Genomic DNA, 17,694 nt, shown 5'->3' on the forward strand with positions numbered 1-17,694 from the left:
TTAACACCTGTGAAGTGCAATAAAATGACATATGACTCTACAAGGTTTCTGAGATTTTCCAGCAGTAAATGAGTTTTTACAGTTGCAGAAGACAAATGCAATTGACCAGATGTCCTCAGGACTAGAGTCAAATTTAGACCCACGTTTCTGAGAACTCTTTCATCAAATGCTTCTTTAGAGGTCTGAAGACACCCTGATAGTCAAGATTTACTTAATGACTCACTTCCAGCACCTTGAAAAAGGGGAAATTGATAACTTGTCATACTTGATTCTGTGTACCCCTAACTAGATGACCATTTCTACATATTACAACATAGTGGGAGGGAACAGCTAGTTTTTGCAAAAATTCCTAAGGGAAAATTCTGATGAATGTTTCTGTTGGAATTTGGCAAGGGACTTGCCTGTTCAGCTGGCCTCAAGTGAAGACGTAGAGTTAGATGGCACTGCAAGCGATCGCTTCTGTCCCATGGGGAGGTAATAAAATGGTCAGAATCTCTCATTTCTTGAAACTGTCACCTGTGTCATAGAGCTTGCTTCACCATCTGGCCTGGAGAGCTATCATTCTGGAGCAGGGCTGCTCAAATGTAGAACAAACCCCACTGTTGCAGAAGCCTGTGAACAGTGGAGATCATCCATGTATCACTTGACATAGCTAGATGGGAGCAGAGACAAAACTTCTGCTCTCAACGGGTGATTACATGTATTTGGGTTTAAAAGAATTCAAGACCTGGTCTAGAGAATAAGGTTTTAAAACAAGGTTTTAAAACAATGGGTTCAAATTCTAGCTCTAGGACATTCTAGCTGTGTGGTCTTGAGATTGTCCTGTGCCCTAGATTCCTTGTCTATGAACTGGAGATAACAGCAGTACCCACCTTTTAGGTTGTTGGAAGGATCCACCTTGTAGGTTGTTGTACCTGACCCAGAGTGATGGCACTTTATGATGAATGGTGGCTATAATATGTTGCTCTGTACTGTCCCAAACAAGGACCAGATAATGCAAAATATTCTTAAATCACCTGATATTTTTAAATTTCCCTTGTGGTTTCTTCTTTGGCCCATTGGTTGCTTACCTTTTATCCTTTTAATGATAGAATATTCCTCCAAGTTTTATCTGGGCAGGTGGATGCCCAATTAGAGACTACTTTCCCTAGCCTACTTTGTAGTCAGCTGTGTTCATATATCTAAGTTTGGGCTAGGAGGATGCTTTCTTTTTTTTTTTTTTTTTCTGTGAGACGTATTCTCACTCTGTCACCCAGGCTGGAGTGCAGTAGGAGGATGCTTTCTTTTCCCCTTCCCCTATTCTCATTGACTAGGAAATAATGAAATAATAGCTGGATTAACCACGTTGGAAGCCACGTAATTTGTCCCAACAGTAATTTGTCTTCAAGGAAATTTTCCCAGCCTGTTCTGCGATTGAACCCTGTTGATAAAATTGATTTTTTTAAAAGTGGAAGACATCATCAGTAAAGCTGTTGAACAAAATGTGGGAGCACTTCTTTCTATCAAGTTCTGTTGTTGAATTCCAGCTAGACATTAACCTCATTTAATAAAATAAAAGTTTTATTTTTTTCTTACATAAAAGGTTACCCTTTATTATGTTATTTTTTGCCATTCAGAAAACAAAAAGAAGAGGGAGAAATATGTTCAGGAGAAAGAACAACTTTTAGTGTTTTAGAGTCAATGAAATACTATTTGGCAGAAACTAAATGCAGTGCAAGATAGTGCGGAAGCAAAACTATTGCTTCTGAACAAAACTATTGCTTCTGAACCAGGGTGAATAAAGCAGTTACTTTTTCAGTTAAGAATCAAAGGTTAGCCATGTGGGAAATCCCTGTTCTTAGAGATTTCATGCCTTAAGTTCCATATGGCCATGCGTAGGAACATGCGTATAACCCGAAACCTCTTTACCGCTAAAAGAAATAAGATTTTTTAAAAACCTTAATTTTTCTTACCTCTGAAAAAAATAACCTATTTTTCCCTCTATTTTAAACAAGCTCTGATAATTTTTTTTTAGGGCTTAGTTCCGTAAACTCTAAATTCTTCTATCTCTGGATCAAGCCAGACTATCAGAAGGCTGCAAACCTGGGCCATTTTTGACTTCACAGAATCGTATTATATTATGATACCCCTTTCTAAAAATCAAAATCTGATACAAGAAACACCATGATGCAAGGAAAAATGTACAAGGGCACCCACTACAGCACTATTTGTAGCAGTAAAAGATTAGAAATGTTCTAAACGTTCATCAATATGGTACTGGTTAAACATATTTAACACATCTATACCGTAAAATACTATGTAGGTTTTAAAAAAAATGACACAGCCTTATATATACGGTTGTGGACTGATTTCTCACATCTATTAAGGAAGAATACAAAGTACAGAACAATATATATACTGTGACTCAAAATTGAAACACACACACACACAAACTACACATATACACACATACACATGTGCGTGCATGGTTGCATATGCCTAAAATATCTTAGAACTTGAAAACAGTAGTTGTTTCTTAAGAGAGAATTTTAGAGGCAAAGGTTAAAGGGAGATGAACTTTTCACTGAATAACTCTGGATACTCAAAATTTACTGTCTGTATATACTGCCTATTTAAAAATCAAACCAAACATGAATGGCCATTAGGAAGTTCATTCTGCTTGTGTGTGTCACAAAAAACAGCTCCATTAAAGGCTAACTGGTGTTCCACAGAAATAGTATTGATTCTTCACCCATCTTGGGGCTTCACAATACACATCCTTATATTAGAGTCTCTATGAAGGTCCACAGTCAAGAATCCTGTATAATTTAATTTAACAAAATTTATTGATCATATGACCCACCCCAGTTTTGGTGGGACATTTTCTCTGAAATTAACACCTTGGAAAGTACAGCACGGCAGCATTTATATTAAAATAAATGGTCACTGCAGTGTGCACTGTCTCCAGCTGAGAGGCAGGAATTTAACAGTAGGATGACAGGTACTGTGGCTCACCCCTGTAATCTCAGCACATTAGGACGCCAAGGCAGGAGAATTGCTTGAGTCCAGGAGTTCAAGATGAGCCTGGGAAACATAGTGAGACCCCATCTCTAACCACTCCCCCCAAAAAATTAGCTGTAGCTGGGTGTGGTGGCCTTCACCTATAGTCCCAGACTCAGGAGGCTGAGGCAGTAGGATTGCTTGAGCGAGGGAGGTCGAGGTTGCAGTGAGCAACGATGTTGCCAGCACACTCCAGCCTGGGTGGCAAAACGAGATCCTGTCTCAAAAAGAAAAAAAAAAGAAAGAATTTAGCAGTAGAGTTACCTTTATTTACTCTGAGGAATTAATACACTTCCTAAGTACATTCATAAGAAGTCTGTATTTAATACGATTTTTTTTTTTACACTTGGGTTCCAGGATGCACAGCACAACTACGCCTCCACTTTCTCATCCTTAGAATGGGCATAATAGCACCTACTTTGTGGGTGGTTGTTATGTTGAAATTGGATATCCTATGTAAAATGCCTCGCCTAACTGGCATGTAAGAGAATTCCCACACTTAATGAGTCCCCGCCAGACTGTCTTCTCAACATAAATGCGTGTTGTTCCGAAGAGGAAGTGGGGTGAAGATCAGGGCCAATCCATCAGCACCACGGATAATAACATTAAGGGCCTTGGGGCTGCAGTAGATGGTCTTTGTACAAAGAATGGAGTATTTTTAACCACCTTTGTTGCTTGTGACCAGAAAGGTCGGTGGAGGAAGCGTGTCCAGGGGTGAAGGTGAGGGCACGATAAGCCATCCTATTCACCAGCATTCAGCCAATATTTTTCAGGCTTTGGAAAGATTAAACGCAGCTGTAAATGAGGCAGCTCTCTTATCTACTGTTAGTTGGTTGCTGCAGAGACCATTCTATTTGTAAACATTATCCAGGATTCACACTGACTAAGGCTTAAGCCTGGTGTTTACCCACCAGCTGCCTTTCCCACATGGTCCTTTCATATAATAAAGAAAATGTGTGAGTAGATTTCACCCAGGAGGCTGCCCCAGGAGTTTAACAGCTATGTTGGATTAAAATCCACAGTATGTAGAAAACAAATTTTCACTTCCTTCAAATTCTTAAGAAGGAGAAAGTCAGTTTATCTGTAACATGTTGCAAATAAGATTATGAGCCTAATGATACTTGGCTTCTTAGGTGCTATGAAACCTTGGGTCAAAATTTTACTGCATAAGAAATTATTTTTCTGGATATTAACCACTTTCAAGAGGTTGATAGTAGAAACACCTACTTACAAGGACCAAGTGAGACGCTTTAAAGAGACTGCCACTTACAAGTCTTACAAGCTGACTTTCACTAATGTCACACTCCAGGGGGCTTCCAGTTGAAAATGGTAAAGAATGATACAAGTAATTACTGTTTATATCCTTTTTTTGTTTTGTTTTTTCTTTTTAGTTTTTTGGTTTTTGTTTTTGAGATAGGGTCTTGCTCTGTCACCCAGACTGGATGGCAGTGGTGCGATCATAGCTCACTGTAACGTCGAACTCCTGGGCTCAAGTGATCCTCCTGCTGCAACCTCCTGAGTAGTTGGGACTACAGGCATGTGCTACCATGCCCAGCTTATTTTTTTATTTTTAATTTTTTGTAGAGATGGGGTCTTGTTATCTTGCCCATGCTGGTCTCTAACTCCAGGCTTCAAGCAATCCCCTGGTCTCAGCCTCTCAAAGTGCTGGGATTATAGGCATAAGCCACTGTGCTGGCCACTATTTGTTTCCTTGAGGAGTGTCATTGTCCATCAGAGTCTCTGATATCCAAAAGAGGATAGAATGGGGGATGTTGCTTTAGAAGATTAAAAATTGCAAATATCTCCAGGCATCATAAGGAACCGAGTAGAAAAGTTTTGTAGTTGATAGGATGAAGAGCAGTGACCCTTCAAATAAGAAAGTAAGCAGTGTGCTCAAGTGAGAAATAAAGCTTTAATGAAAAGTGTCTAATATTCAAAAGTTTAGAAATTATGTGTATCATCTTTGACCTAGCATTTTCATGTCTAGGAATATATTCAAAGGAACCAACTAAGATGTGTGCAAAGATTAACCTATAAGATTGTTCATCTTGGAAACAACCCAAATATCTATTACTAATGAATGGATAAATAAAATATGGTGTATCTGTTCCATGGAATATTCAGCAATAAAAAGGAATGAAGTATTGGTAGATCTATAACATGGATGAGCCTCGCAAACATTAACTGAAAGAGGCCAGGCACAAAAGACCACATATTTTGTGATCCCATTTATATGAAATGCCCAGAATAGGCAAATTTACAGAAACATCATGTACATTGAAGGTTGCCCGGGTCTGGGAGGGGTGGTTTGGGGATGACTACACCCGGTATAGGTTTCTTTTGGGAATGACAAAAATGTTCAAAACTTAGCTTGTGGTGATGGTTGCACAACTCTGAATACACTAAAAACCATTGAATTGTACACTTTAAGTGGGTGAATTTTATGAGGTGTAAACTATATCCCAATGAAGCTGTTAAAAAAATTATTCATCCCGGGATTACTCAAAATGAAAAAAAAAATGGAAAAAACATAAATGACCAACAATAGGATTGGGTAAATAAATTATTTTGAGCCTATAAGATGTTATACTTTATAGCCATTAAAAAGAGACCCACCACAGAACGTACAGTATGATCCAATTATGCAAAATATGTGTGTGTATAAGCTTTACAAGAGGGTCTCAAAAAAGCATATGCCAATATTATTTTACAGTGATTGTATGTGATCCTGTAGGAGTATGGACAATTTTTGTTTTTTTCTCTTTGCTGATTTTAATACAACGACCATTCCTTTTATGACAATAATCACATGTAACATCGTATTGAGTACTGATGTGCTGGGCTAAGTGTTTGACTGGATGTAGTGCATTTAGTCCTCCAACAACCAGGATACTAGTAACTGTTATCATTTTACAGATGAGAACAGTGAGGCTGCAATGGGTAAATTTACTCAAGGTAGTGCAGTGGGATGGTCTGCCCGGTAGCAAATACTAACTGTTTAGCTGGTGATCTCCAAAGTGGGAAGTATATACCCTGATGGAAGCATGCATGATGGGGCATGGAGAAGCATATTCAAAGTTGATGTCCCTATTGGTTTTTATTATACTTTAAGTTCTAGGGTATGTGTGCACATTGTGCAGGTTTGTTACATATGTATACATGTGCCATGTTAGTGTGCTGCACCCATTAACTCGTCATTTACATTAGGTATATCTCCTAATGCTATCCCTCCCCACTCCCCCCACCCCACAACAGGCCCCAGTGTGTGATGTTCCCCTTCCTGTGACCAAGTGTTCTCATTGTTCAATTCCCTCCTATGAGTGAGAACATGCGGTGTTTGGTTTTTTTGTCCTTGTGATAGTTTGCTGAGAATGATGGTTTCCAGCTTCATCCATGTCCTTACAATGGACATGAACTCATCCTTTTTTATGGCTGCATAGTATTTCATGGTGTATATGTGCCACATTTTCTTAATCCAGTCTATCATTGATGGACATTTGGGTTGGTAACAAGTCTTTGCTATTGTGAATAGTGCCGCAATAAACATACGTGTGCATGTGTCTTTATAACAGCATGATTTATAATCCTTTGGGTATATACCCAGTAATGGGATGGCTGGGTCAAATGGTATTTCTTTTTTTTTTTTTTTTTTGAGACGGAGTCTCGCTCTGTCACCCAGGCTGGAGTGCAGTGGCGCAATCTCGGCTCACTGCAAGCTCCACCTCCTGGGTTCACGCCATTCTCCTGCCTCAGCCTCCGAGTAGCTGGGACTACAGGCGTCCGTCACCACGCCCGGCTAATTTTTTGTATTTTTAGTAGAGACGGGGTTTCACTGTAGTCTCGATCTCCTGACCTTGTGATCTGCCCGCATCGGCCTCCCAAAGTGCTGGGATTACAAGCGTGAGCCACCGCGCCCGGCCTGTCAAATGGTATTTCTAGTTCTAGATCCTTGAGGAATTGCCACACTGTCTTCCACAATGGTTGACCTAGTTCACAGTCCCACCAACAGTGTAAAAATGTTCCTGTTTCTCCACATCCTCTCCAGCACCTGTTGTTTCCTGACTTTTTAATGATCGCTATTCTAACTGGTATGTGATGGTATCTCATTGTGGTTTTGATTTGCATTTGTCTGATGGCCAGGGATGATGAGCATTTTTTCATGTGTCTGTTGGCTGCATAACTGTCTTCTTTTGAGAAGTGTCTGTTCACATCCTTCGCCCACTTTTTGATGGGGTTGTTTGTTTGTTTCTTGTAAATTTGTTTGAGTTCTTTGTAGATTATGGATATTAGCCCTTTGTCAGATGAGTAGGTTGCAAAAATTTTCTCCCATTCTGTAGGTTGCGTGTTCACTCTGATGGTAGTTTCTTTTGCTGTGCAGAAGCTCTTTAGTTTAATTAGATCCCATTTGTCAATTTTGGCTTTTGTTGCCATTGCTTTTGGTGTTTTAGACATGAAGTCCTTGCCCATGCCTATGGCCTGAATGGTATTGCTAGGTTTTCTTCCAGGGTTTTTATGGTTTTAGGTCTAACATGTAAGTCTTTAATCCATCTTGAATTAATTTTTGTATAAGGTGTAAGGAAAGGATCCAGTTTCAGCTTTCTACATATGGCTAGCCAGTTTTCCCAGCACCATTTATTAAATAGGGAATCCTTTCCCCATTTCTTGTTTTTGTCAGGTTTGTCAAAGATCAGATGGCTGTAGATGTGTGGTATTATTTCTGAGGGCTCTGTTCTGTTCCATTGGTCTATCTCTGTTTTGGTACCACTACTATGCTGTTTTGGTTACTGTAGCCTTGTAGTATAGTTTGAAGTCAGGTAGCGTGATGCCTCCAGCTTTGTTCTTTTGGATTAGGATTGACTTGGCAATGCGGGCTCTTTTTTGGTTCCATATGAACTTTAAAGTAGTTTTTTCCAATTCTGTGAAGAAAGTCATTGGTAGCTTGATGGGGATGGCATTGAATCTATAAATTACCTTGGGCAGTATGGCCATTTTCACGATATTGATTCTTCCTACCCATGAGCATGGAATGTTCTTCCATTTGTTTGTGCTTTCTTTTATTTCACTGAGCAGTGGTTTGTAGTTCTCCTTGAAGAGGTCCTTCATATCCCTTGTAAGTTGGATTCCTAGGTATTTTATTCTCTTCGAAGCAATTGTGAACGGGAATTCACTCATGATTTGGCTCTCTGTCTGTTTTTGGTGTATAAGAATGCTTGTGATTTTTGCATGTTGATTTTGTATCCTGAGACTTTGCTGAAGTTGCTTATCAGCTTAAGGAGATTTTGGGCTGAGACGATGGGGTTTTCTAGATATACAATCATGTCATCTGCAAACAGGGACAATTTGACTTCCTCTTTTCTTAACTGAATACCCTTTATTTCTTTCTCCTGCCTGATTTCCCTGGCCAGAACTTCCAACACTATGTTGAATAGGAGTGGTGAGAGAGGGCATCCCTGTCTTGTGCCAGTTTTCAAAAGGAATGCTTCCAGTTTTTGCCCATTCAGTATGATATTACCTCAGCCTTATAAAACTTCTCTGTTGGGCTGTGTTTTATACTATAATGTACCACATGTTCTGCTTGCCTCGTGTCAGGCAGGCACTGTCCTAAGGCCTCTGCACATGTTCATTTAATTCTTACAGCAACCCTATGAAGAAGCTGAGCTACAGAATTCATGCCCTTACCTAGTGTGTTATACTGTACACTGTATATTAATATGGTAATACATATATGCCATATACCAGGGGTGTCTAATCTTTGGCTTCCCTGAGCCACACTGGAAGAATTGTCTTGGGCCACACATAAAATATACTAACGCTAAGGATAGCTGATGAGCTAGAAAAAAAAAAAAAAAGGTCCATGCATAAACCTTATAGTGTTTTAGGAAAGTTTACAAATTTGTGTTGGGCTGCATTCAAAGCCATCCTGGGCCACAGGTTGGACAAGCTTGCCTTATACAATTTATACATTAGTAAATATGCAAATTTTGGATTGCCTGATTTTTAAATTTTTTTACTGATAGGATATATCACCAAACATAGAATTGTGTTTTAAACTACACCACACTGCTTCCAGGATAATATTTTAAAAATACAAAGTTGGCCTTCTTTTTTGGTAGGAGGAGCGTGTGTATATGTGTGTGCGTAGACACGTTTAGAGACAATGCTAATGCTGTGATGTGGAGAGCATGACTTTCCCACTTGTCCTGGGGATTCTTCATTTGTGCTTCCTGATTCATCCTCTTCCCTTTTCTACTTCCTCCCTCCCCGATGGGAGATGACAGGAAAGAGAGCATGTGTTTTCCTTCCTTTCTCTCTCCCACTTCTGGGCGACTTCTGTGGCAGTCACTGCTTCCCTCTCTGTGACTCCAGCCCTGTCTTGGGGAGTGTGGCAGCCTTCTCTGTGGTTCCAGTTCTTACCAAGCTCAGGTAACTACGTGCCCTCACTTTGTGCCCTTGAGGCCCACGGGTAGTACCTGCTTGCCCTTGTTGCTAGCCTTTTAGGTGGCTCCCATTCCTTCTTAATTCCCTTGGCCCAGCCTACACCTCTGCAAGTAGTTTCTTCATTAATTCTCTTCACTTGAACCATCAGCCAGCATCCTGACTCACTGAAACTCTCCTCTACACCCAAATAGGAGGCTTTACCAAGGATTACCCACTCAGTGCAATGAGTTCACATTTCCATCCTCATTAAGACTATATATCCTAGGGATCCTCCGCGCATCTTCAACCAGGAAATTATCATTGCCAAGTGCAGCTGACGTTATAAAATCTATTTTCATAAGTCCTGATGAGAGTTCTGCCAGGAACACGTGTGATTTCGACCACATGCCTGACCTTAGTCTCTTGTCTGAAGCCAACTCCAGAGCAGCCTGGGGACAGCGCACCCCACCCTGCTCTCTGTCCAAACCACAGTGGTGACCCAGCTCAGCCACAGCTCTGGGTCCTGGGGCTTGGCCTACTCTGCCTGTAGAAGGCAGGAAGCCAAAGTGGCCAGGCTGTCATCTTCTGGCCTCCGGGGACGTTCAGATGTCCTTGACCACGGTCCAGATCCCCTTCTGGAACCCAGTCTGTCATCACATGTTGTCAGTGCATGTACACAGAGTCTTCTTGGCCAAGCCGTGAAGCCAGATCCAGGAAGTGGGCTTCAGACACAGGTCAGCAGTGGGCAACAGGAAGGCCGGAGAGGCCAATATTGTTAGACTCTCTGTCTTCTTTAAATCCAAGGGACTGGACACTAAAACACACTCTATCATTGGCCGAGCCAATGCCTATAATCGGGCCACAGCTATTAACATTGGAAGGCTTGGAGCAGATGAGTCTGAATTCAAATGCAATCTATTAGAATCAATCTCTCTCTCTGTCTCTCTCTGTCTTCCTACTCCCTGCTGATAGAATAATAAGATAATGCTTCAGTAGGGAGAATTCCTCACCAGAACACACAATTAGAGATTACTGGAGAGTTATAGAGATGTGGATTGCATCATCAGTATAAAGCTTCACCATTTAATTACTTTGGTCATAAACTGAGAAGCTGTCCTTTTTTCTGTTTTATCATTCTCCTTCACATCTAGTCCAACAGCAAACTCCTGTCAGCTCCCATCCAAAAGATATCCCAAATTCACCCATTTCTCTGTATCTCTTCTGCTACAACCATGGTCCAAACCAACAGCCTTTCTCCTCAGCTGTTGTTTTTCATGCACTCTGTGCTTCTACCTAATCCACTGTCCACACAGGACCTAGCAGGAACTTCTTGACTACTACTCAGATAAATGGCTTCCCACTGCACTTAGAATAAGATTCAGACTCTACTGTGGCCCAAAAGAGTCTATAATCTCTTGGACCCCAATTACACCCTTTTCTCCTGGGTTCAGGGCACTCTCACCACACCAGTTTTCTGTCTTCTGTTGTAAAGTCTGCCGAGCCGATTCCTGCCTCAGGACCTTTGCACTTGCCATTCCCCCATCTGGAATGCTTCCTATCAATTCTGTCTCAGCTCAGTGTCTTTGCTTTACAAAGGACTTTTATGAACAAGTATCCTTTCTAATGTGCCACTATCACCTTATATCACACTGTCCTGTTTTATTTTTCATGATATTAAATTATATTGTTTTTTGCTTAGTTATCTTCCCACATAGAACATAAGCTTCATGAGAGTAGGAAATTTATTATATGATATTATTAAGTTGGAAATACTCCTGGTGTACAGTAGATACTCAATAAATACTCATTGAAGGAATAAGTCCTGGGTATAAATATAAGCTTTGAATAATGAGTGCCTGTGATCCCGTCTGCAAATCAGTGAATACTTGTAAGCCTCAGTTTTCTCCTCTGTAAGAGATACTAATAAGTGTCTGCTAAGTGTTTATTTACTCTTATAACTCTTAACAGTTATATGTTGTAGAGTTCTAAGCTATGAAACTTACATGAGTATATTCATATAGCAAAGCACCTGAACAGAGAAAGATGAATCCTTGTTGAAAAGAGGAAGACTGAAACTATCAACAATTCCCAGAAAATACTTCTAAGCTCAATACCTTGAAGAGCATGCTGTATTCGCACAACTATTCTCATATTCTTATCCTTTCAGATTTCTCTTTCTGTCTCTCTCTCTCTCTCATGCACACACACATGCAGTCTTTAATTCATTCATATCATTCAAAAGGCATACTCTTTGTTATTCAGGAAATAATTGTCCTGAAAAATATTCTTGTCATAAAATCCCCTTATTGCCTTCTCCAAAAATATTAAATGATAAGTTCAATCAATGTAAACTTCGCCCATTAGCAAAACAAATTGACCAAATGCTACTCATAAATGAAGACAAATGTTCAACAGCACCAGCTTGATTCTGGTGTCCTCCTCAGTTCTCACTTGAGGTCCAACTCTGGAGGCATTGTTCTCTTTTCATTGAGCTTCAGAATGCAAAGAAATTCAGAGGAAAAATGGCTATCCCACTTCTCAATATATTCCCTCAGCTCCCATCCAGCTTCCTCGGCAGCATTCTCCCCAGCTACTCTTCCTTGGATGGTATACATGCAGTTTAAAAAGTAACATCTTAGCAGCCTCACCAGAATGCTATTTCTTAGGGAATGGTGCTTAGTGTTAGCTAGGCTCACCTTGGACTCCGCCACCCATTGGGGGGTTGTTTCTGGAAACATCAAAAAGAGTTCAGCCAGACATGGTGGCATGTGCCTGTAGTCCCAGATACTCAGGAGGCTGAGGTGGAAGGATCACTTGAGCTCAGGAGTTTGAGACTGCAATGCACCATAACTGTACCTGTGAAGAACCATTGCACTCCAGCCCGGGTACCATAGCAAGACTCCATGTCTTAAAAAAAGTTCCATCAGGGCACTTTCTTCTATAATGGTAAAACTTATAGTTGCTGTTTCCTGAGTGTTTTACCATGTCCCCTGCACTGTGTTTCACGCTGTATACACAAAAATCCCATGGGGAAGACATTATTATTATTACTACTACTACTATTATTATTATTATTATAAGGAGGATATTGAGACTCATAAGTTCAGTAACTTACCAGTCATTAAACCACAAAGACAAAGCCCATATTTTTGACCACCACTGCATATAACTGGGCCATGAACACTAAATGAGAAGCAATCAGTCATCCAAAATTATTTTGTGGTAACTTGCAGGATATAAATTATAAACACCATGATAGGTGCTCTAGATTTATACTCAGTTATGAACTTTGACAAGCATTACAAAGATAACAAGTATATTAGTCAGCTTTTGTGAGGTTATGCTTCAGTAATAACTACCCCCCAAATATCAGTAGTTTATAACAAAATAAATTTATTTCTTGTTCGTGGTACTCATTAGCTGTAAGTCAGCTGAGGCTCTGCTCCAAATGTTTTCTCCATTCTGGGATTCATTCTAAGATGGGATAGCTACTTGGCAGAGAACAAAAAAGAAAATATGACAGGACCTTGTGATAGCCCTTAAAGGTTCAGCTTGGATACAGCATATGTCATTTCTTTCCACAGCCTATTGACCAAAACAAGTCACATGGTCAGAGTTTACATCAGTGGGTTGGAGAGGTATTCTCCTTCCTTAGGGTAGGCAATGCCAGTCACATAGCAATGGATGGGGAAGCAAGCTGTTATTGGGAGAAGAGCAAACAACTGATAATAAAAATATAACCTACCATAACAAATAGAGATGTAACTCTTGGGGGTCAGATACAATCAACATATGTCCCCTATATTAATTGAAAGTATTAATTAATTGAAAGTGACAAATAGCCCATAGTGACTTAAGCATAAAGGTGGACTTTATTGGCTTGAGTTAATGAAGCTTTAAGTATGACTTGGCCTGGACACTCATGATGTCATCAGGATCTATCAGGACCTAAACTCACTCTCTCTCTCTCTCTCTCTGTCTGTCTCTCACTCTCTTTCATCTTTCACCTGTACTCTTCTTTATGCTGGCTTCATTCTTAAGAAAGATGATTGTCCACAGCTTATGGCTTATAGTCTTGTACCTCTAAACCAACAAAAAAGAGCATGTGTCTGCTGACAGATTCTGCAAAAGTCCCAAGACTGACCCTAATTGGATGAGCTTGGGTCACTTGCCCATCTCTAAATCAATCAATATGGCCAGAGGGTTCAGTGTTTTGATTGGCCAGTCCTGGGTCATTCCTGGAGCAGAAAGTGCGTCCTCCTGAACCCAAACACTAAGAGTATTGACTCTTTCTCTCCTCCTGAAATAACAAAACCTCTAAAGATTGCAGTATTAATGAATTTCAAAGCATTCACAATAACTTGCATAGTCAAACAGATTTGAGCATCTGGCATTTTTACAGTACTTACTAAAGCCACCATCTGTAACCATTTTTCTACTCCTATTTTACAAATTTAATTTGTCTTCATTACAAATAATGGTTAATTAGATGTTATGGAAGATTAAGTTAATGTTTACTGAGTGAAACAGAGGAAATAGTATAAATAAAAATATTTGAAATATAAACTAACCTACTTATTCAGGTCAGACCCAAAAAGATTTTTGTCCAGGATGCAAACCATATACTCATAGTCTATTCTTGTGCCATAAAAATCACTGCATACTGGTTTGAGTGGTTTTAATTAGCGAAATCTGTGTAGTGAATTACTAGTAAATTTTAGGTAAAATGATGGCCCTCAATTTAAATATATATTTCAACCTAGTCAGACAACAATAAAATATATTGTATGTCCATTTCATAGTTGAAATCATCACAGTCCCTTTAGCATCTCTTTCTTCTTGTGTTACTGAAAGTAACACTAGCTGCTGTAACAAACAGGCCCCAAATTTCAATGGCTAAACATAGTAGAGGTTTATTCTTCATTCAGATAAGACTTCAAGGTGGATGTTCCAGGTTGACAGGCTGCTTCCCTCTATGCAGTGATTCAGGCATCCAGGCCTCTTTCAGGGTTTTTCAACCACAGCACATTTGGGGCCAGATAATTCTTTGTTGTGGAGGGCTCTTCCATATGTCACAGGATTTTAGTGTATGATCATAGCAACGTTCCTGGCATCTACTTATGAGATACTTGTGACTCCTTGATTCACATTATGACAACAACTAATGTCGTCTGACTTTGCCACATGCCGCCATGAAGCAAAAATGCCTCTTGGTTGAGAGCCACTCATTTACTATGAAGCCTGGAATTAGTTTGGTTAATATTTCCAGTTGATTTCATTGTGTAATAAGGATTGAGAACCAATGTCTTCATCATTATCTCCACCCAGAAAAAGGGTATGGAGAAAACACAACCTTTCTTAAAAGCTTTAGCTTAGAATAATCACACATCACTTCCATTCTGCCCATGACCTGAACAAGCAGTAGCCATATACATGCCCTTTGCCCCATGCAAAGAGAAGAGAAGTGCTAGGGAATATAGTCCCTGGATGAGTGACAACTCTATATGGAAGGGGAGCACAAATTTTGGTGGATAGAGTCATCTCTGCCTCATCTCTCAACAGTTCCCCTTTTGATACAGGACCCTATACCTCACATATTTGGTGCCACCATTGCAGACTGAGCTAATAAGTGTCCTTCCTATAGATGTTGTCTTTAAGTAGGACTGGCAAGGTGAATTCCTCTCTTCCCTCTGCTATCAGAATGGTTGGGTTATGAGCTAGAGCTGATTGTTACCAATAACAACAGAGTCCTTCCATGTTCCAGGCACCATGCTAAGTACATTACATGTATTTACTCACTTCATCCTTACAACAACCTAAGAGTGAGGTGCCGTTAATTATGCCCGTTTTACAGATGAATAATTCAACTAAGTTCAAGGGGCAGAGGTGGGATTCAAACCTAGCGTGTCACATGACCCAAATTCATGCTCTTGTCTACCAAGCTACATTGATTCTGCACAGGAAAAGCCCATGTCTTTCAGAAGAAAGTGAAGCCAACGATAGAGAGTGACACAGTCCAGGGGCAGAGAGAGAGCATAAGCTCCAAGACCAACTCTCCTCCTGCCTTCCCATGGTGTATTTATGCAGCCAACAGATTCCTCTTTCTTTCTAAAGGGGGTTTGGATTATCTTTCTGTTCTTCGTAGACAGAATCCTGATTGCTAGTGTAAGTAATTGCATTAACTTACACAGGTTCTCCTGTTCTGGAAATGAAACATTCTAGTATCACAGTCATTCAAGACAAAAGGCAGGATTGGGAGTTCTTGTCTCTGCAGTAAAGAGGAGTGTATTCCCTCAGGAACTGGCATTCAATGTGTCCTTAGTGGGGTTGTAATTTGTTAGGGAACTTAACACCAACCAACACTATGGGCCTGACTTGAGCTTCAACCTGGATGCTGAGACCAAGTCTATACCTTGCAACCACTTCTAGAATTTTAGAATGCTAAACCGATTTTGGGTGCCTAGATTGTTTTCCTTTCCTTTCCCTCCCTTTCCCTCCCTTTCCCTCTTTTCCCCTCCCCTCCCCTCCCTTCCCCCCACCCTCCTCTACCCTCCCTTCCCCTCCCTTCCCCTCCCTTCCCTTCCCTTACTTTCCTTTCCTTTCCTTTCTTTTTTTGCACGGAGTTTCACTCTTGTTGCCCATGCTGGAGTGCAATGGCATGATCTTGGCTCACTGCAACCTCTGCCTCCCGGGTTCAAGCAATTCTCCTGTCTCAGCCTCCCAAGTAGCTGGGATCACAGGTGCCCGCCACCATGCCCAGCTAACTTTTGTGTTTTTAGTAGAGACAGGGTTTCACCATGTTGGTCAGGCTGGTCTCAAACCCCTGACCTCAGGTGATCCACCCACCTTGGCCTCCCAAAGTGCTGGGATTCGGCTCTCATGATTGTAGTTCTATTATCAGTTGCTTACTTGAGGCAGACCACATACCTTTATCTGGGAACACTGACCATTTCTGGATTCTCTATTTTTAGCCATCAGCAGACATCCCTGATGCCAGCAACTTGCTTAGATTACTAGTCATGCTTTATTAGTATTCATAAAACTTGCTATTTTCCGTCTTACTGAATTTCCTTGCAGAGCTGGATCTCATGCCCAATCATCTCCTCAGCCTAGTGACCACATCTATTTCTAGACCCTGGACCCATCCAACGTAAACCACCTCCCTGTGGTTAACCGTTTGTGGTGGAACATGATCACCAATAATTTCATTCAAGAAATACTATCATGGTTGTGTGCTGTGGCTCATGCCTATAATCCCACTGCTTTGGGAGGCCAAGGTGGGGGAACCACTTGATGCCAAGAGTTCGAGACCAGCCTGGGCAGCATATCAAGACCCTGTCTCTACAAATTTCTTTAAAAAAATTAACTGGGTACTGTGGCTTACACCTGTAGTCCCATGTACTCCAGAGGCTGAGGTGAGAGGATCGCTTGAGGCCAAGAGTTTGAGGCTGTAGCAAGCTATGATTGCACCCCACTACTGCACCCCAGTACTTATCATTACTATTGTACTACTATATGCTTGGGGTCCCAAGATGAACAAGATATGCATAGAATGACAAAACGTATCATATTCCTTGCTCGATCCATTCAGCAGTCTTTATGAGAACCAATTATGTCCCTCACCCTGGCTAGTGCTGATGATAACCGTAACCAAGATAAACACAGCCCCTGCCTTCGTGAAGCTTATAATCAAGAGAGAGAGAGAGAGAGAGATAATTCTAAAGAAGTCAGCAAATAAAGAGACAAATTCATTACAGAGGCTGTAAATGCTAGGAGGGCGAATAAAGGAAGTGCTGGTGTAGAGAACCAGAGAGATCTACTTGGATACAGTGGTCAAACTTCTGGGACCTTAAAATGTTTCCTTACTTTGTACCTAACCTTCCATTCCAGTACCTAGGAATTTTCACAAAGCAGCCAGACCTGGTCTAAATGCAGCTCACAATGTGTTTTGTTTGGCTAGCAAAATATATTTTTTTAAATGATTAAGGCGGGGGATGGTTTTCCAGCATGCCGCAAGCCCCACCACTCCCTATTGCTCCCACATGGCCTTGATTATACACTTACGTTATCTGCCTTATTGGCTCTTAGCAGCATTTTGAGTTTGTAACTCTTGACTCAACCTTTCAAATACTTGAGGCAGTAAGATTAGATCTTATACTGTACTCTACTCTCCCCTCTTAATTTGATAAATTGACAAGTTTATTTGGCCAACAGTTCCCTTTTTCTAAATGTCAAACT

The 17,694-nt window shown here is 40.7% G+C and overlaps 1 protein-coding gene and 1 pseudogene across 1 annotated transcript in view; both read left to right on the forward strand.

Moving 5' to 3' along the window:
- Positions 1-17,694, forward strand: part of FRMD4B (FERM domain containing 4B) — a 379,712-nt gene that overhangs the window by 35,446 nt on the left and 326,572 nt on the right. The window lies entirely within an intron of this gene.
- The window catches only part of LOC129471228 (RNA-binding protein 43-like), a 35,732-nt pseudogene that overhangs the window by 1,955 nt on the left and 16,083 nt on the right, over positions 1-17,694 (forward strand).

The sequence above is a fragment of the Symphalangus syndactylus genome, chromosome 21 (genome assembly GCF_028878055.3).
Source record: "Symphalangus syndactylus isolate Jambi chromosome 21, NHGRI_mSymSyn1-v2.1_pri, whole genome shotgun sequence".
Lineage (NCBI taxonomy): Eukaryota > Metazoa > Chordata > Mammalia > Primates > Hylobatidae > Symphalangus > Symphalangus syndactylus.